Source organism: Capsicum annuum, chromosome 7 (assembly GCF_002878395.1).
Source record: "Capsicum annuum cultivar UCD-10X-F1 chromosome 7, UCD10Xv1.1, whole genome shotgun sequence".
NCBI classification, from domain to species: Eukaryota; Viridiplantae; Streptophyta; class Magnoliopsida; order Solanales; family Solanaceae; genus Capsicum; species Capsicum annuum.
The window spans coordinates 13476291-13499120 of record NC_061117.1 but is presented as its reverse complement, the minus strand read 5'-3'; positions in this window follow the sequence as shown (position 1 = coordinate 13499120).

The following is a 22830-nucleotide window of genomic DNA, read 5'->3' as shown; positions in this document are numbered from 1 at the left end:
AATTTTATTGTCGTCTTTTATGTGGGATAATATTAATTTAATTAAAAAAATACTTTTTAAATCCTCACAACAAATTTGTGAAACTTTAATAAACTTGTAAGGACTCATTGAAGAAACATCTACAAAAAATATTTTATTAAGACTTACTTTAATTATTTAATTTATCATAAATCATATAATAGTTTGTAGCATCAAATATTTTTATATTAATCAAATATTGTACTATTTTTTAAAATATATGAATTAGAAATGTAAAGTTTAATTGAGAAAAAATAATGAAATTAATTGTACATAAGGAAAAAATCAATTTAGATTGTTTAAGTCTTTCATTCAAAAACTTTCAGTAAAATAAAAAGGAAAAAAAAATCGTGTGTGCATTTGTTTGAAAATTAAAAGAAAGACTAAAATATACCAAAAGAAAAATTATTATTTTTAACTTATAAAATGTTTTACTCCCTCTGTTTTAATTTATCTGTTTGATTTTTACTTAACACAAAGTTACAAAAAAAGTAACGAATATTTTTGAATTTTATGGTCTTAAACTAAAAATATGTAGAAAGGACCAAAATATTTGTTGATCTCTTTGTCTTAAACATGCCACATGGATAGTTGAAATTAACCCAAGAAAGAAAAGATATATTTTTTTAAAACGAACTAAAAAAATAGCACAAAAATCGAAACAGATATATAATTATAATATATTAAAAATATTGAAAAATAATCAAACTAGACCGTTAACTGATATAATGGTACAAAAAGCAAAAATAGCAAGTTAAAAAAATTTCAAATATAAATATTAATGTAGTTTGGGCCCAGGCTTTGCATGGACTAAGCGACACTAGTTATAGTGATAAATGAAAATAGAGCTTCTGTGTGTGCCTTGTCTTCTCTTTTTGTGGTGGAACCCTCTGTGATTTGTGATATGAATTTTTTGGTCCAGAAGATGACCTCCTCCCCCTTTTTTATGATGTGGTGCCTGTATATATGGGGGGGGTGTACCTGTGAGTGCGTATGTTGTGTGTATTTCTTGTTCCAGTGTATTCTCCTTATGGTGTGTGCTGCCTGTTCTTAATTTTGTTAAAACGAAATCAAAAAACGTGAAGGATGAGGGGTAGGAGTGGGGTATGAGTGTGAGGTGGTTGGTATAAAATTTGTTAGGATAAAGGAATATTTGGAATTTAATTTGTTATGGGTTTATTGAAATTTTGTTATTTTTTGTATTTTGTGGGGTATAATCACATAGGTGAGGGTGTATGATAATGCGAGGTAAAAATTGATGAATTAGGTTTTTGGGAGGGACAAAATTAGGTATCTACATCATTCCCCTTTTTGGGTGTAACACAAAGTGTTTTTAGAAAAAAAAGTAGAAAACGAGACCAAATTTTAACTCGACCATTATTCAAGGAAAGAAACAGAAGGAGGAAGGAAAATCGAATCTTGACTTAAGACATCCTACCTACTCAAGTTATAAGGGAATCAAGTCACAGGTATCTTAAAGGGTTAGAAGGAGAGGGACTATACCGAGTTGGAGTGTTGAGTGAGGCCCTGTCGAGGTTCTGGTCCGTGGCTCTGTCATTACATCAAAATAAAAATTACAAGTTAAAACATAAATGAAATTACAAAAATCTTATCTACGCAGCTTCTTTTGAACTCTTGACTTGAGTTTCTGATGCTTTCATAATTGACAAAATACCTAATTTTCTATGGGGTTTAACTTAAGAAGAGATTCTTTCTCCATACAAAATTTGATGTTGGAGATGAACTCATAAATCGACCATGTTCTTTCAGTAGTACTTTTGAACCTTAATCGGGAATTTGAAAATCTTCAACCTATTCTTCAGGCGGGCTCTTGACTTACAACTTCTTCACCTTGTTGCTTGACTTCCAATTTCATCACCCTATTCTCCAGGAAGGCTCCTAACTTACTATTTTTGATCTTTTGATTTTCAAATTCACCACCCTGTTCTTCCGGCGGGCTCCCAACTTGTAATTTCCTTACTTTATTTCCTTTCAGTTGTTTCACCTTGTTCCTTGACTTTTAATCTCTTTACCTTGTTGCTTGACTTTTAATTTCTTCACCATGTTTTTCAGGCGGGCTCCTGACTTGCAATTTTCTCGCTCTGTTCTTCGAGCGGGCCCCATGACTTGTAAATTCCTCGCTTTGTTCTCCGGGAGGGCTCCTGACTTTCAATTTTATCACCTCTATTCTCAGGCGGGCCCCCTGACTATCAATTTCCTCGCTCTGTTCTTCGGGCGAGCTCCCAACTTTCAGTTTTATCACCCCTATTCTTTGGGTAGGCCCCCCGACTTGCAATTTCCTCGATCTGTTCTCCGGGCAAGCTCTTTACTTTTAATTTTATCACCCCTATTCTTTGGGTGGGCCTCTAGATTTGCAATTTCCTTGCTCTGTTCCTCTGGCAAGCTCCCGACTTTAAATTTTATTACCCCTATTCCTTGGGCGGGTCCCCCGACTTGCAATTTCTCATCCTGTTCTCCAGGTGGGCTCCAGAAATAAGTATCAGAACTAGAACAAAAATTATTCCAAACAAAGATTATGTTAAAGAAAGATTCCATATTTCAGAAAAATAAAGTTTCACTTTCTAGGAGGTCCTAAAGTGAAATTCCATATAATATTAATTACTTTTAATTTTTGCCCCAGTCTTCATCAAAAGCTTTTGTGGCTGTCAAACCCAATTACAACTACTTGCAACAGTGCATAATGCAAAGATGAATCAAGATCCTGATAACAAAAATGCCCCTTTTGAGGGTAAATATTGAATGACTGAGACCAACAAGTCCCTCTCTTAATAATGAAATTCAAAGGTTCTTGCTAAAAGTGCATCTTTTAAGAATTAACGGGTCCATTTAGGAAGTGCACCTCCTCGCCGTGAGAAATAAAAGATCCAAATTAGAAAATGTGTCTTTTAGGGGTACAAGATGATGAGTTTTACCATAATAGTGATTACCAAACTTGTACAACAACACTGCTCTTGCATTTGCAGAAATGAGGAATTGCGCCTCTGGATATTTTCACTTTGAAGCCTTTGATTTGAAAGAAGCAGCTGTTCCTATTTTGTACAAAGAAAACTTGTGAGCTTAAAATAGGGTGCTTGGCTTGCGGCTTTGGCATTTGAGGAGATTTCTCTTGCACTTTTCCTATTTTGATATTGCTTCCAATCATTAGCATTTTCCATTTCCTTATTGTACAGTTGGTCCAAACTCAGAAGATTAAGAGCGACTCTGAAACAAATAACAGTATCTCTGCTTTGCTATATTTCTCAGAAGATTTCTCTTAAACCTAGTTATTTCCATGAATTACCAAAATTTGTGTGTTGAAAACAACCTTATTCATGCCTTGTTCTGACTGGCAATTTTGTTTCTTTCATGTGCTGGTCCTTTGTCTTACTTTGTGCAATTGAATAAGCTGGTAGTCGGTTTTGAAATCTTTTCTCACTTATTTTGACATGGACTAGACTAAAAGACAAGAGAAAAAAAGACAATGATAATTTTTTTATTTGAATAATTGAATCAACAAAATAAAATAAAAACATAAAGAAGAAAGAAAAGATAATGAGCGTCCCCAATTTAAACAAAGAAACAAAAAAATTATCTAAAAATAACAGTTAACTTTAATGATTATGCCATGCATTTTGGATTAATCTGTCTGATCTTTTCATCCATACTTTACACCAGTTGTTGTTGAGTTAATGGTCTTGAAACTGAGTTGCTTCCTTTGGTCAATTGCATTCAATACCTCATTTGGCTAGTTACACCTTGAAAGATTTTTGCCAACAAAACTCTCTCATTTTTCTCTCAGCTCACCACCGCCTTATGGTGCCCTCGAGGGTTTTCACCAATAAGATTCTTTATTTGTATTTCTCTCAATTTACCATCACCTCATGGTGCCTATGAGGGTTTCCACCAGTAATACTCTCTCATTCATATTTCTTTCCCAATTCCTTATGTTAAGGAAGACAAGTAGTTCTCGGAATGCGTCATCATATCCATTGCATACTTAGCCTTAATATTCTCAAAGATTGACCTAAAGGTCTTTCTTTGGTTGTAACTTGACATTTGGATAATGTTAGAAAGAAAGGATGTCATGAGCCCCAAGCAACAGTTAAAGTGGGGTGGGACTTACAACATTTGGAATCAACTTAAACATTGAAGATTAACTCATACCCAGTTTCTTTTAACTGGGTAATTCTAAATTGTTCATTTGGTTGGACTGAGCCCAAAGTAGGTCAGCTTACTTATCTCACCCCCGGGAGAGGAGAATCAGGTCACACGTAGTTTCGACAACTTATTCTTTTTCTTGATTCTGATTTCTTCTTTTTTTTCTAACTCTCTTTTTTCTTTGGAAACTTTTCTGACTCTATTTTTTCTTGACACTCTTCTTTTTTCTTTCTTTTTGACACACTTTTTCTCTTCTTTTTTTGAAACTTTTCTGACACTATTTTTTTGCTCGACACTCTTCTTTTGAGCTTTGCTGACTCTATCTTGATTCCAAAAGTGGGGTATGGAAGAAAATAGAACTAAGGATCAAATGGGGTAAACAAAGGATGACACAATGTTTGGTTAGCAGAATGAAATACCTTCATCATATCAATCCTTGAAAATGCAAGTACATATCATGCAATATGAAATGGGATAAAAAATGAAGGTCATTTGTGACATTTAACAACACTAACTTTAACTGAGTATGTTTGTCACATCTTCTTCTACAATTGACAAACATACAACTTCACCTTTGTTGTAAATCTCTCATATTGAATGACTCAAGCCTTCGTGGAATTGATTTTCTTTCTGTTCCTCTTGATATAGGATCATACATTTTTGACCTAATTGAGACATGTCATTCAATTGATGACCAAGTTATTCTTGTAATTCTCAAAATATTTGCCTTAATTATAAAAGAAGGCTTCAACATGGTCACCAAATGTGTCAACACTCTATCAATTTCTTGAATGTCTTTTTTCTAATTCTAGCCCCCGTATTCAGAGTTCATGCTCAAATTCGATTTTAAGATCTAGCTAAAAATTCTGAAAGCATGTCATATCTCTAGAGCCAACATAAAATGTTCTATGTAAAGAAAACAAACAAACAACACATATTTAAAATAAAAAGGAAAAAGGGACATTCTATTTAGTTAAAATAAAAAAAAGAAGGGTTTAAACATGAACGATAAAGAAACAAAACAAGTTAGATTCTGAACGACAACCCTGAGATAATTCAAAAAATAGAAAGGAAAACAAAACAAACTACCAACAATCCTTCCTGGTAAGGAGAAGAGTGACTTCTCAATTGCTGAGCTTGACACCTTAGCCACTGAGTTGCACATCATGACTAGAGCTTTCATCGCCATCAAACATATTTCCCTCAACAAGTAAGTTCTGGATCCTCATGCTCAACTTATTGCTTCCCATGTATTGTGCATCACAATGTGTTGGTAAGGATTTTGTGTTATGCTGGAGGTGTCAATTTTTGCACTACAATCATTTTTTCTTAAATAATCTTTTCTATTTCTCTTTTCAAAGTACAACAATCTTCAGTACGGTGACCCTAAACATCAGAATGATATGCATACCATATATTAGGGTCAAAATTTCTTGAATGTGGGTCAAGTGTGGAGTAATCATGCCCCTCTGTCTTAATATCTTGAACAAACTGACATAGGATTCCCTAATAGGAGTGAAATTATCCTTTTCCTTTCTCCTTTTTGCAAACTTTGGCCTCAGATAAAACTTGAATTTAGATATTTCTGGATAAATTTATGGGGATCGAGGACGATGTTGAGGGACAAGTGTATGCCATTGTGGATAAGAAGACGGATGAGTATACAATTTTGCATTGTTCAAAGGACATTAAGGAAGTGGAATAGAATTCCTTGGATTTTGAAAAGAGGAACCTTATTGCAGGTGAGTAAGTGGATTTTATATATAAGATCGGGATTAAGGCTGAAAGTATTGGTGAGTTGGACCTCTCAAACTCTGATTTGGCCCTGGCATGACAATAGGTGTATTTACAATAGGTGTATTTTTCTTGTTCTTTCCTTCAGTTTCCCTTGATTGATTAGAATATCATCCCAAATGTTTCATAGAATCCTTCTGTCCATCAGGCTCCCTAAATTTTGATGTCTCAAATCTTGGAGGAAGGCTAACACTTGAAAACATTCCCCAATTTTTATATGAAACATCTTCATAGCCCACAAGTCCCAAGGAACTTTTCATATCATTTTCTACACTCTTCACTTTCCCCACCATTTTCTCTGGCTTTTCTTGCATGCTAGGCTTCTTCATAAGAAATTTTGACGGTCCACTTAACTTAACTTTAGGCTCAAGAGTATAACAATGATCATCAAAAATATTGAAAGTGGGTACACTAGTGGGTTGGAGAAGTATAATCGTTGGATTGATAGACAAAGTAGAAGCCTCAGTAGAAGGTTGAGCAAGAAAAGTACAGATGGTATGTGGTGCTATGAATGTGGTAGGAGTATACTGAGGAGCTAAATAATGAGTGGTGGAAGTATTGGGGTGCATTTGACGTGGAATAGATTCTACGACATGTTGCGGTGCATCAACAACAGTAGGAAACTGACTTTCTGATTTTGTTGGAAGACTCAAGATATTTATAGGGTCAATAGTGGGGAATGGAGGAGGAGGTAGCCCACTAGCCTAAACTCGATACATTTCCCTCATTTGTTGTCTTAGTCTCAAATTCTCTTCCTTCAAACTCTTAATTTCTTGACTTTTTGTTTGATCCATGAGGTCACTCTCTATGTCCTTGTTGGACACAGCTAAACCTTCTTCAGATTTGGTGTGATGTGGAGGACCAGCCAAAATACCACAAACCAACCACCTTAAACTAACTAAACAATAGATAACAAACGTGTTAGAGTTCAACACTTTCTCAAAATCTTTTTTTGGTTTTTCCTTCTCTTTGGAAAAGATCACCGAACCCAAGAAGCGCGCCTACGTATCTCACTCCCTAGATAGGAGAATCAGGTGTGTGTAGTTTATGAAGTTTTGGCACAACATAGTCGATCAAACTCTCTTTCTTTTTCTTGAAACTTTAGAAGAAAAGGAAGAAATAAAGTGTCAAAAGAATTGAAAAAAATCTTTTTGCATTTTTCAGGTTTAAATTCCTATACAAAATGAAGCCTATGATTACCAAAGAAAACTATTTTGGGTTTTTGATTTTTAATTTTATATGAAAATGAAACATGAAACTGTTAAAGGAAAATCTTTTTGTGGTTTTCTTTTAGAGATGTATATGAAACCTACTCTAATAAAGAGTGAAGAAAATCTTTTTGAATTTTTGAAATAAGATCCCCGAACCCACAATAGGTTGCCTAAGTATCTCACTCCCGAGAGAGGAGAATTAGGGGTGCGTAGTTCGTCTAGATTGGACAATTAACGATTAAATAACAAACTGAACCTTGACTTGAGAGACACAACAAAAATAGATGATGAACAATATCAATAAAATCTTTTTTGAGTTTTCAACTTGACATTTTACATAAAACTGACACCAACAACTATGAAAGAAAAATCTTTTTAGTATTTTCGTTATAAGAGATGTACAAAACTTCTACCATATTTTGAATTTTCTTTTTATAAAAAGCTCCTATTGAAAGAAAATCTTTTTGGGAGTTCTCGAATTGTGAAAGCTTACTAAAGAAACAAAAGGAAAATCTTTTTTTATGTTTTTGTTTTTGACAAATGATTGAAGAACAAAAGTCATAAAGAACTCTAAAAATAAACTACGAAACTTTTTTTTGATTCACTTTACTTTTTTTTTCCTTTTTTTTCAAACACGTCTTCCTTTAATCTTGGCACATGCTTTCCCCAAATTAGTCAGTTCAATAACCCCGTCACCCTAAAATATGCAACATTTTGCACATAAGGATGCTTTTAAGGTGAGTCTCCTACAAAGGATCAAGTAGGTCCCGCTAGGTCTCAGTATGATGCAGATAAGTATGACCTAGAGGCTGACCTACACTGGGATCCATTAACAAGGCTGATCAGGGAAGCGTATGGTCGATAGTGACTGTGAGAGATTTCCACCCACTCCATACGTCCGATGGCTCCCCCTCCTAAAATAAGGGTGACTCAACTAGAGTTCGTGTGCACGTGCACTCTGGGACTTGTTGCGAGAAAAATGACTCAGGTTATGCAAATGATGCCAAATATAAGGCGGTAACACATAAAACAAACTATAAACAAAGGGCACCCAGGCACACAATAGTGATAAAAGAATAACACAAACAATAACACAAATAATATTTATACACCCATAATGTCCAACAAAGCCGATACAATTCCAAAAACAAGCTCGAATTTTAAAAAATCCCCAGCAGAGTCGCCAGAGCTATCCCACCCCTTTTAAAACCAAAAAGATTAGATTTTAATGTTTGAAAAGAATTTTTATTATTAAGTGTGAAAAATAAAGATTTGTTTCAAAAAAGTATTCATGTTGTTTCAATTAAATTCAATTTTGCCACTTGTCATAATCCAGTGTGCCAAGTCGCCTTTGGAAATTCCTTTTCAAAACGGTTTGACTCTTTAAAACTAGTTTGTGAACAGAGATTTTGGTTAAGGAATTCTATTGACCGAGGGGAATGTGTTAGGCACCCCTCGATCCTGTGGTTCAACCACGGTCTCTTGGTGGAGTATATTGGTTAATTTGACATTATGAATGTATAAATGACACAAAAACACATAAAACAATCAATCAAACTAACAAACAAAACAAATTCGAAAATATAGTGTCCATTCCAATTATTACAACTCAAAATAAAAAGCTACGAAAAGTAAGCCTATGCTAATCCTAAACTACATTCCAATGCTTTACCCGATTCCTCAGGCCTTCATCACGAACATCCTCTGAGTACAAAATACTTCGACTCATTCTGCAGTGAATAAATACAATATAACCTCGGGGCATTTCTCGACGAATGAATACATCCTTAAATCTTGAGCGATAACGTAGAAAGGACCATTCATAGGCTCATTCAAACATTCAACAAAAACCATAATCTCTAAATTTACCTACCTGAATTAGCATTTGCCTGCTAATTTTCGATTTAAATCAACAATAATAAGTCAAAATTAAACCACTTCCATTTTCAATCTCAACCCCTCCCCAAAATGTCAATTTCAATTCTCAATCAATGATTAACTAATCTTAGATTATCTATTCAATTTTCATAATCCGAATTCAACATCAACCAACATTCGTGATTCAAACATTACAAAATCAAACAAAACAAGATCCACGCATTATAAATCCGCCACACAAAATATCAGAACTTAAAATTACTCATGAAAAGAGATGAGAAATAGACCTCAATTCGGAACTTTCAAAGAATATTTCTTGATAAAAATAAAGAAACCCACTCTCGATAGCCTCAAATCGAACTTCAACCACGATAAAGATCCAACTCGATATTGCAAATTCTCTAAACAAATTTGAATCCAAAATCGATCCTAAACAGTAATGAATTACCCCCAAATAGAATAAAAGAAGAAATGCTAACTCAACCAAGTCAGAAATTATGAGAAACCAAGGAAAAAACTGTATCGAAATGCCACCGGAGTCAACCCGAATCTCAATGGAAACAAACCAAATATCGATTTCAGCTAATTTCAGTTATTGGTTCTGACTTTTAGTGGTGAGAAGGATGATTTTTGGGTCGTTGGTGGTTTAGCCGACTTGTAATAACAGATTCCAGCGACATCGTTGCAAGAAAGCTTTGATGCCAGCCGGATCTTTGCTCACTTTCTAAATTTTGCACTATTTCTATTCTTGAACCTCGTGATTTTACTCTCTCTCTTGTATTGCTATGTGTGGATTCAATGAAAATTTTTACGTTTCCTCATGTGTAGTGTGCAATTTTTGTCATAGTGTAAATGTGATAGCGTGTGTATATTATAATGATAAATGAAAATGAAGCTTTTGTGTGTGCCTTGTCTTTTCTTTTTGTGGTGGATCCCTCTGTGATTTGTGATGTGAATTTTTTGGTCAATAAGATGACCTCATCCCCTTTTTTTATGGTGTGGTTCCTGTATATATGAGGGGGTGTACCTATGAATGCGTGTATTATGTGTATTTCTTGTTCCAGTGTATTCTCTTTATGGTATGTGCTGCGGGTTCTTTATTTTGTTAAAATAGAATCAAAAATGTGAAGGATGGAGGGTAGGGGTGGTGAGATGGGGGTAGGGGTAGGGGTGGGGTATGGGTGTGAGGTGGTTGGGATAATGTTTGTTGAGAAAATTGAAAGAAATGTGTCTTTTAAGTCTTGATTGAAGGATTGGTGACATTGACCAACTTAAAGGGTCAAACATCATTAGGAAACTTGTTTAAGTTAATTATGGACTTGATTAATATTTTCAAAACTTTCTAATCTTTTCAAAAATACAAATCAACCCACACCCCTCTTCAATCCAAATCAACCAGTCTTTCTCCTCTCTCTCTCTCTCTCTCAACAACTTCTCTCTACACTCTCCCAACTAATAGTTCTACAAAATTCTTCCTTCAATCCCCGATAACTTCAACCTCCGACAAAAAATAGTCGAATGAGTTCCCTTTCGACTTTCAACCATCAATCGACGTGAAGACTTCTCCGGCAACAACAACTTCAAGTTCTTCGTTGCTCCATTTCCTTTTTCACAGTTAAAAAATTATGAAGAAAGAGAGAAACTTGAGCCAACTACTCTTCTAGTATTGAAATGTGGACTAAATAAATCCCTAATTTATAGAATTTCTTCTTCTTGTTGTCGTACTATTAATTCGAATTTATTGGTGAGTTTTGTTCATGGTTGATGTTCTTAGTGTGTGTGTGTGTGTGATGTGTTGGTGTTTCTGGGTTGATTTGTTGTTTTTCTTGGTAAAAAATGGTTCTGCAACATATGAAATATTTGATGCAACAGGTGAAAATATCTGATCCAATAAATGAAAACATCTAATGCAACAGATTAAAATCTGATGCAACAGATGAACAATCTAGCAGATCATTCATCTGTTGCGACAGATGACTCTTCTATTTGGAAGAAATCTAAATAATATTGATCCAACAAATAACTTATTTACAACAGATGAGTGATATGTTTCAGCAGTTCAGTGATCTATTTTTATTAACTCCAATGATTTACTCATCTTTTGCAATAAGTCAATTATATGTTGTAATAGATAACATACCTGGTGCAACAGATCAGTGATTTATTTTTATTATTTCCAATGAATTACTAATCTGTTGCAACAAGTTAGTTATAATTTGAACAAATTACATACCTGGTGCAATAGGTTAGTGATCTGTTTTTATGGTTTCCAACTAATTACTCATCCATTGCAACAGATCAGTTAAACGTTGCAGCAGATAACATACCTGGTGCAAAAAATTAGTGATCTATTTATATGGTTTCCAATGGTTTACTCATCCATTGCAACTGGTTGGTTATATATTGCAACTGATAAACTACCTGGTACAATACATTAGTGATCTATTTTTATGGTTTCCAACGAATTACTCATCCGTTGCAATAGGTTGGTTATATGTTGCAATAGATAAACTACCTGGTGCAACAGATTAGTGATTTATTTTTATAGTTTCCAATAGTTTACTCATCCATTGCAACGGTTGGTTATATGTTGCATCAGTTTAAATACCTGGTCCAACAGATTAGTGATCTATTTTTTTATTATTTCCAACAGTTTACTCATTCTTTACAATTGATCCATTATATGTTGCAATAGATAAACTACCTGGTGCAACAAATTAGTGATCTATTTTTTTGGTTTCCAACTATTTACTCATCCTTACAAAAAGTTGGTTATATGTTGCAACAGATAAACTACCTAGTGCAACAAATTAATGATCTATTTTTACTGTTTCCTATGGATTACTCATCCTTGCAATAGGTTAGTTAAATGTTGCAACAGCTAAACTACCTAGTGCAATAAATTAGTGATCTATTTTTATAATTTCTAACGGTTTACTCATCCGTTGCAACTAGTTGGTTATATGTTGTATCAAATAAAATCCTGGTGTAACATATTAGTGATCTATTTTTATTGTTTCCAATGGTTTACTCATTCATTGCAACAGGTTCGTTATATGTTGTAACAAATAATATACCTGGTGCCACAAATTTGTGGTCTGTTGGAACTGTTATTTTACCATTATGAGTGTTAGATTTATTGTTATCCTTTTTTAATGATGCATTAAACAATTATAATCTATTTTATGTTCCTATTAATTTAAGATAATATGGTTCCCAAAAGAAAAGAAACTGAATCAAGTCCAAGTGAAGGAACAAGTGCAGTAGCTTGGCTATATCCACCACTCTATGACCTTGCTTTACAAGCGTAATCTCAATCAGGAGTAGAAGATAATGAACACAGAGGGAAGAAACGTAATGCCCTGAGTCTGCACCCCGGATGCTACATGGTGCTCATAATCCCAAGGGACCATAAGCTAACCCATGACTTATACCTTCTCCAATAACAGAAAAATAATACTGAATGATATACGGATTAGGCAAAAACATGCCATAAGGTTCAATCTGTAAATAATACTAAATTATACTTAATGCGATATTAAATACTAAAACTGAAAGACAAAACTAAAATCTGAAGAACTGTCTGAATACTCTAGTCTGGAAAGCCTGTAACTATCTAAAATGTGGAGTTGATGGACAAGTACCCAAATAACTCCGTCCATTGACATAAACTAAAATACTGTAAATAGTATTCATGTCCTTGAACTAAGAGAACTCACCACTACACTGATTGCTGAAATTCTGGTCTACTATGGGTAATTTGGAGCTCGTGCGTCGGAACCTATAATATAAGACATAATAGCGTAAAAGAAATTATGCGTCAGTACTTTGAATGTACTAGTATGCTCAGTCAGGTAGGCTGAAATGTATGGGTTCATATGCATGAACAATACTAACTAAATAACATGAGTATGAATGTATAATAGCACATGCATGAATGCATAGACAGTAATTGAGACGGTGATAACACTGAATACTGAGTCTGATTACTAAAAATGATTAACTGGATAACTGATACTTTATGACTTATAACTGGGTAACTGTATCTGACAGTCTTAAATTCTGGGGAACTATACTGAGATCCGTACTAAGCTGAGTTAAGCAACTATATTTGATAGTCCTGAATCTATAGAACTGAACTAAGTTCTATTCTGAGACTGAGACTGAAATTAAGACTGTGGGAGGTAATCATCTAACTGACATACCTCTCCTTAAACTGATTGGGGTCCAAACTATAACCCCAGTTGGAAGGGTGTCAATACTGTGCCACGGGTAAGGACAAGCTTGTGAGTTAACCCTCTCTAATAGGAAGATCTTTCATCATCCCTTGCTGGCAGGATAAATCAGGTGATAAGTATCAACCCTCATAACATCTGACAAAAAACTAACTCAACCTATACTAGCTATGTAGTTCTATAACATAGGGATTGCTACTTCGGGTCAAACCCACTGCTGGCATAAATGCCCCATCTCTTCGTTAACTCGTTGCTGAATCCTACTCCTAACTGAATAGACGCTAAACTGATTTCTAGTCTATACTAGGATGGACTGACTGTTACTGAGTTTACTGTTTAGCTTAACTGAATGAGTTTCCATTAATTGGCGGAATACTACTGAATTCTATTAACTGATAGGGTTTACTGAGGTCTGAACTAAATACTAAGTTAGACTGAACTATTACTGACTCTACTAAGTTTTCCTGTGTTCTGTAACTGACTAAGAGTACTACTGACAATGACGTGACTGATACTGTTCTATGACTGACCATGGTTCTAGACAAGCAGCTAAATTGCCGGGTACAAGTACCTCTAGGACTTGATAGCATAAATTAAGAGACATGGCATAAACATGAAATATGTAAACTATGAACTCGATCATCATTCATTCATTGGGGCATTTTAACAAATACTTGCATGATATATCTTGCACATAAGCTAACTTGACATGAATTCTTGCTACTATTAGTTCACATGAACAATTTATCAAACACTTGGAAGGCATAGAACATGCGCATAACACAAATCAATACGTGAGCACACAAATTCAAGCATCAAATTCACAATTTGAAGGTTTCAACATGATCTCATATGATAATACATACAAATCAATAAACTCTACATGAAACTTAGTATAACATATGGATTTGATACTCAAATAATCATTATAAACATGAATATTATAAAACCCAACTTGGTATTCATGAAATCCATATACTTGAAGTTTAAAACTGATTCTTGGACTCCAAGGGTGGACGAGACCCTTGAATGAACACTTCACATACCTTTATTGAAGAATTTCTAAAAGTTTGTGGTTTAATCTTGAGTTCTTGATTTGAAATTTGAGCACTTAAGGTTTTGTTCTTGAGCTAATTAGAGAATGAATGAGTACATTTGCTCTCCAAAGGGCTTAACTGCATGTTTTGGAGGCTAAAGGACGTGGGGAAAAAACCCAAATAGCCCCAAGAACGCAATCTTGTAATGACTAAAAACTGGGCTACTGACGCGTAGGTCGACGCGGTACGTCAATGGCATTGATGCGATAGCCAATGCATTTCTCCATGTTTGCTTCGATTTACTAGAATTGGATGCTGGTAGCTTGGGAAAATATTAATCAATGTGATAGTCAATCCAGCACGCCAAGATCATGTTGATCCACTATTTTAAGGCTCCAAAAGGGCTTTAAATGAAGTCCAAAAAATCTGAAACTTGTCTGGAAACACCTACGGACTTTCCTGATCATGAATTAACCTAAACATCAACATTTAATGGATGTAAAGGTTACAAAATAAGATTTCCAAGCTTCATAGGCTAAAATGACACTAAGTCTGAGTACTTAGCTAAAAAATATTCTAAGTCTAGGACCCCTTGACAAGCCTAAAGGATTGAATTAAGCATAGTATTTTGTGGGGTCTTACAAGGAATGTCTCAAAAGAGATAATCCAAATGCTAATAGACCTTCCATTGAAGAGTTGGTCAAAGCCTTCAATATTGATCGTTATCCTATGAGAATGAAGTGCGATGGTGCCACAGATTTAACGGGTGATTTCATGGTTAAGTCAACCATGGGAAAATCTTTCGACGCATTCATAAAAATACTTCGAGAACAAAAATTGAATACTTATTTCAAGAAAAGCTACTTTAGGCGATATCTTGATTTGCTGGAGAACAACAATGCTCGTTTCCAGATTAAAATGGTACATGATCTTCTCAAGCGTAGGTTTATGTATGAAAACAAAGACCTAATGGATGAGGTGTGGATAAATTACTATGGCATGCCTGTTTGTTTTGGTTGGAAGGAGTTTTCCATAGCTACTGGACTAAAATATTGTCCTCAATCTCCTTCTTAATTTATATCTACTCTAACCAAAAAAAGTACCCTGCACACCCAAAAAAAAGCAAAGGCAAGTCGAGTAATTGTGAGGACCTGGTGTCCATTGTTGGTCCATGGTTCAAAAACAAAAATTTGATAGAAGCACAAGCAATCATTGTGCTTGGTTTGGTTTGTACATAATATTCTTTATGTGAGAGGCGTTAACAACAACATAAGACCCGATTTAATAAATCTCTCTGAGGATATTGAGGCATTTAATAGATATTCTTGGGGTTATGAAAGCTTTAAAATGACTGTCCAATATTTGTTGACTTCGTTAACGTCAAAGACAGTCAACTTATATAGCTTTCCATGGGCCATCATGGTAAATATTTCTTTTATCATGATATGATTCATCATTTTTTTATTCAATAATGCTTTTGATTTATTGGTGTTATGTTATAGGATTGAGTATTTGAAGTCATTCCTTAATTGAGACAACAAGTCAACTACCAAGAAGAAGTTTCCTGTCTAAGAATCCTGAGATGGTTGTCTGCCAAAATTGATGAAAATACATATTGTCTTGATCTTTTCAACCCCCCAAAGGAAGAAGTAAGTCCAATTCTAATCAAGTTTTTGTTTTAATTAATGATTATTTTAAATGATTTCATCATCATTCTAATATATGTACTGATTATTTTAGATTGTTCATCTGTGGCTTGTTCTGGCCAACCGAGAGTAAAGATGCCTTTTTTTCTTACTTTATGGTTTGTGCAAACTTTATCGGACTCTAAGGTCATTGATGAAATAAAAATGGAATTATTTGGTGCAACGACCATCAAAAAAAGTACAATTTTGGAGGGTAGGCTTATTGTTGTTGATGGTGGTAGTGGTAGTAGTACTATCTTGGGGCTAATGATGCTCCTCTTACAGTTTTTGAAACAAAAAGCCATTATGATTATGATCATAGTGGTTGTATAGATTTTTCTCCAAATTTTTCTACATCAAGCAAATGTTCTACATGCAAATGTCAAGACTGCAAGGGGAAATATGATAGAGTTATTAATGCTATTAATACACTAGCTACTTCTGTTAAGGAGATGGCATCTAAGAGGGGTGTCATTCCATCAAAGAGGATTTCATATCCATACACTCCACTAGAGATCAAGGCGGCTAAGAGGAGAAGGAAAGATACTTCTAAGGCATCATCAAGCATAAAAAAAAGTGAAATTACAATGCCTCTGTCTTTGTCTTGCACCGTTGTTCAGTATGAAAGGCCACAAGAGAGAAACAGTAGCTGAAGAAGGTGTATGTACATCATCTGTTCCAATAAACAAACAGGCACATATCTATTTAAATAGCTGATACATCTGCTGAAAATTATCAAACAGATATATATATCTATTACAACTATTGTCTAACCTGTTGTATCATATGTGTTATCTATTGCAACAAATGAGTCTTATGTTGCAACAGATGGGTCATCTATTCAAAATTATCATACTTCTCTAATTACCTGTTATAATTTGTCCCAACAGATCCATCTGTTGCAACATAAGGCTCATCTGTTGCAACATATAGATAATCTATTATAACATATAGATAATCTGTTGTATATCTATAATTAGCATTGACAATTTCTGGCTTTCTAGGTGGATGTCACAGTAGAAGCCACTACTGAAGAGAATAATATCACAGCTGATAATCCATCAACTGCTTTCAAAAAAGAAGAAAAAGTGGAGCCTGTCAGTTCGGGAGAACGAAAGAATTACCCATTTGAAGGTTTAAACATCTCGGACGAGGCTCCAAAAAACCTAACATAGTTGATCGAAGACTATTCAGAATGGATTGTCGATGGGATGTTAAAGCATCATGCCGGCAGGTACATAAATCAATTTTTAAAGATATTGGTTTATATGATTCTTGTTGTAAGAACATGACATTAACACATATAAATCATCAGGTAGAAAATAAAATAACGAATGCTACAAAGTGAATGAATCGAGTCTTAGTTTTGATATGTTTAACTTTGTTGTTGCATATCCGGAATGAAAAATTGGTTTTATTTGATTTTACAACCCCAAACTTGCTGGAATGATGAGGTTTAAATGCCATACATATTACTATTAATTAATACTTTATTTAATTATATCTGCATATTAATTTTTTCATCACATAATTTGAAATGTTTGATAATATGTGCAGTACATCGATGTCATGTTTTACTACCTCTGAAAGAAGGACAAGTTGCAAACATAATAATAATATAGATACATGACAGACAATTATTTGTACAATATTTACATCAATAATGCCTATGATAGGTATTGTCAACAACAGCCAAAAGTTTACCAAAATGACGAATGCTTAATCAACATCATCATAGGTTTTAGCATTTTGGCTGGCTTACCTTGGCATTTGGTCGATGAAGTGTACATTCTAATTAATTGTGGTGATGAATTTCATTGTGTGTTGGCTGTTGTCATTCTAAAAGAGAGCTGCGTCCGAGTTTATGACTCGATGTCGTGAAGGAGACGTTCCGGTCTGCCGTAGTTCCATGAATATGTCCACCTTCTACAGCGGCTCCTAAACTTCAACAACTCTTGGAGGAGGAGGATTTGAAATTTTTGCTGTTTTAGAATGGAGAGAATTTATCTAATTTTTCTTATCTTCCTCCTAACCGCTACTGTAGGAGTGCATGGATCCCTCACCTCATTGGATGGTATGACATCTCTCCTAGATTTCAACTCCTTGACAGCTTTAGCAATAGTCTCTAGCTTTTCAAGAAGTTTATCCTCTCTGTCTTTGCATACTTTGCATTTACAATAAGAATATGAGGGTGAAGAAGGGTGAGAGGTACCACTATAAGGGTGGGAGGGACTGGTGTAGGGGTGAGAGGGACTTATGCAAGGGGTGTTTTAAAAAGTATTTATTTTTTGGAGAGCACCAACATGCTCATAATCACGACTGGTAGTAGCAGCAGCATTAGGATAGCTGCCACCATCATAAACAACTCCACCAGTAACACCCCCAAAAAAAGCATCCGGATCTGTTGCAGTTTGAGGTTGGTCGTGAAGAGCTTCAATACTAGGCTAACCTTACCTAACCACTCTTCTTATAGATGTTGCTTCAGTCAATTTCTTCTTTATTAGCTCCACCGTTGGGTCTTCTTTTGTATCAACAAGACCCAAAGTAAGAAAAAAAGTCATCCCTAGCTCATCAACGGTAGGCACAATCCAAGGATACACAACCTATAAAAAAAAGACAGGAGGTATTTAAATCATATAATAATAATTTGCAGTCAGTTGGGTTACATAGATGTTAACACAACCTACTTATGCAATAGATGATCTAGCTGTCACAACAGCTGATCTGTATGTCACAACAGATGGACAATATAATGCATCAGAATACACATCTATCACATAATTTGTATCAGTTGGATAATCTATTGAGTCAGGTTCAGAGAACCAGAGCAACAGATGGTTAATCTGTTGCAAAATATGGATTATCTATCGCAACAGATTACCCATTTGTTTCACTAGTTGTTGTTGATGGGTAATCTATTGCAATAGATGACCCATTTGTCATAACGGATGGAACATCTATTTTAATATATTTCTTTGAGGCAAATTATTTTAGTTGAAAGAATACATACTGCATCATCCAGAGGGTTAAAGAGATCAGCCGCTTTAATATATTTTTTTTGCTGCTCTTTGTTGCAACTAACCACCTAAGGATCCTTGGATGAAAAACCTTATCCAGGTAATCCTTGAACTGCTTTCGGAGGGGATAAATGGTTTCACATGCCGAAGCCTAAAAAATGTAAACAAGAAGAAGTAAAAAAAAGTCATAATAACTATATTCAATATAAATTAATGGATGAGTAAAAATAGTGATTAATTTTACCATGAAAACCCAAGGAAAGTCGTATAATGTGATCGTCTTAGGGGATAGCTTTGTCAGTAAATATTCGACAGTCAAGTAGTAGATGTCATATCCCCAGGGATAATCGATGAATTTTCTAAAATCATCACCAAGCGCTAATAAATCATGTTCTATGACTTTCCTGACGTCTCTTACCAATAAAATGGAATGGACAAACCAAACTAAGCACAATTTCTCTCTATAGTTCTTTGGTATGTTTTTATTCTCGAATACGCCATCAAATTCTCCCCTCTGTAGCTAGGTCCAACAATGCACAACAACCCATCTTTGTGGGGTGTTTCAAGAGGTTCTTCTGGACGATCGCATCTTAAGCCCGTCACTATGGCAAACTCTTTCAATCTAAAACAAACTGGCATACCACAATAGTTTATCCAGAATTCATCCATCTTTATCCACCCTCCTTTGAATCTTTATCATCCCCCACATACTCGATCCTGCACTTGAGAAAAGGTCATATACCATGCTCATTGGTAAATGAAGAGTGCGGTCCTCAGACAACTCGAGAAAGTATGCAAAGCAGCTCTTCTTAAAATGTCTATCTATGTTTTCATTCTTCATAATACTCCTAAGTTCATCAAAAGGTTTTCCCAACTGACATTTAAGTACAAGATCACCAAATACTATGTTAGGGTTATTCATCGGCATCGCAACTCAAAACTTTTCAATACTAATGATTTTAATAGAATCATGCTGGGATTTCGATATTATTTGACACCCCATTGGTGAGAAGGAGTTATCACTTTCCTCAGCTTCATCTGCCCTGACTAAGATTGTTCTGGAAGTTTCTCCAAATCTATCTGTACTCTAGCCTTTTTTTGGTGATCAGAAGTTGATCCACTTTCAGTTTTTTTTTCTTTTGGGAGACATCTTTAACTACAAATAATAGAAAAACAAAAAATACATTGCATTAGATGTCTGCATAATTTTTTTAAAAAGGAAGACAAATTTCATTAAATTATCTACGCCTCATTACAAAAAATACTCCAACGGATATCCCATCAGTTGGAACAGATGGAGAATCTGTTTGAAGACCTATTTAATATTTCCCAGTAAATCTTCCACCCGTTGCAATAGATGAACCACAACTACCACAACTAATTCCACCACCAATTCCACCAAGACTACCACTAATGCCACCAATACCAACACCAAGACCACCGACACTACCACCAAAAACACAAATATCGACACCACCAACAACAGCCATCAACTATACCACAAACACCATCCAATAATACCACGATAGTCAACAAAACATTGAAACAAAAACAAGAATTTTCTCGGGTGCTTCCTACTTTTTTTAGCATTAAAATACCAAATTGTTAACTCATTCTCGAAGATAATACAACTAAAAGTCTTCTTTTTCATCATTAACTAAAAAGCCCTAATTTTTAGAATAAAGAATAAATGTAGAACTCTTCTCTAACTCTATTACCTATGAAGACAGGAAAAACGACGGATACAAGAGAGAATAAATGTCAAAAATAACAACTACGTGGTTGGAAATGGAAAGAAAATTGATCTATTTTGAAGGGTTGAGCAATATGTTGAGTAGTTGTAGTCTGTATTGTTGAGAAAGAGAGAGAGAGAGAAGCGAAAACTGTAGATTTGAAATAAAGAAAAGTTTTTCTCGCAAATGGATGATTTGTAAAGGTTGATTTGTAATTTTGGAAAAGAATAACAACTCTTGAAATTGTTAATTTAGTTCGAATTGTTCTTTAATAATTTTTAAAATTTCAAAGGATATAGTATTTAAAATATTAAGTTAATGAGAACTTATTTCAACTCAGAGTGATCGATCGATGACTCAGGTCAAGATGAACGTAATACCAACACCATGCAAATGCAACGACTCAATTTAAGTTGTTGACCCTGTGATCTCATGCATTCCTTCCTAGTTCCACCTAAATCAATTTAGGTACTATTAATCTTAACATTAGGTTACTGAGAACTCATTTCAACTCAGAGTGATCGATCGACGACTCGGGTAGGGATGAACGCAATACCAATACCATGAAAATGCAATGACTCAATTGAAGTTGTTGTTGATCTTGTGAGCTCATTTATTCATCCCTAGTTCCACCTAAATCAATTTAGGTACTATTAATCTTAACATTAAGTTAATGAGAACTCATTTCAACTCAGAGTGATTGATCGACAACTCAGGTAGGGATGAATGTAATACTAATACTATGCAAATACAACGACTCAATTGAAGTTGTTGTTGACCTTGTGAGCTCATTCATTCATCCCTAGTTCCACCTAAATCAATTTAGGTACTATTAGTCTTAACATTAAGTTAATGAGAACCCATTTCAACTCAGAGTAATCAATCGATGACTCAGGTCAAGATGAATGCAATACCAATACCATGCAAATGCAACGACTCAATTGAAGTTGTTGTTGATCCTGTGAGCTCATTCATTCATCCCTAGTTTCACCTAAATAAATTTAGGTACTATTAATCTTAACATTAATTTAATGAGAACTTATTTCAAATCAAAGAGATCGATCGACGAATCAGGTCGAGATGAACGCAATACCAACACCATGCAAATACAACGACTTAATTAAAGTTGTTGATGACCCTGTGAGCTCATTCATTCATCTCTAGTTCCACTTAAATCAATTTAGGTACTATTAATCTTAACATTAAGTTAATGAGAACTCATTTTAACTCAGAGTAAACGATCGACGACTTAGGTCGGGATGAACGCACTACCAACACCATGCAAATGCAACAACTCAATTGAAGTTGTTGTTAACCCCGTGAGCTTATTCATTCATCCTTAGTTCCTCAAAAATCAATTTAGGTACTATTAATCTTAGCATTAAGTTAATGAGAACTTATTTCAACTAAGAGTGATCGATCGACAACTCGGGTCAGGATGAACGCAATACCAACACCATGCAAATGTAATGACTCAATTGAAGTTATTGTTGACCCTGCGAGCTCATTCATTCATTCCTAGTTCCATCTAAATCAATTGCAATGAAATATGTTGCAACAAACAACTGAGCTATTGGATATTTTCAAATAGATAATCATATATGTTGTAACAGATAACATATCTAATTTAATTATCAAATAGACATTTTCATCTTTTGTGACAGACGACTGAGCTTTTGAAAATTTTCAAACAGATATTGATAGATATTATAATAGATGACATATCTGATTTAGTTATCAAATGGACATTTACATCTGTGACAACAGATGATTGAGTTGTTGGGATTTTTCAAACAGATATTTATCCCTGTTGCGACAGATGACATATCTATTTGAATTTTTTTTTCTTTTAATTTTAAAGCAAGCTTCTGTCCGAGTAGATAAAGTACTACTACTAAAGGCACTAAAAAATATTTCTTGGATAACTCAAAAATCTCATTGAGTAGTCTTGTCTTGTCTTTCAATGTCACCCATTTTATTCCTCGTGCCCCTCAAATTATTAATGAATATTAATTAATGAATATTGAAACCCCCAATACTTCCTCCATATTGACTTGGCACACC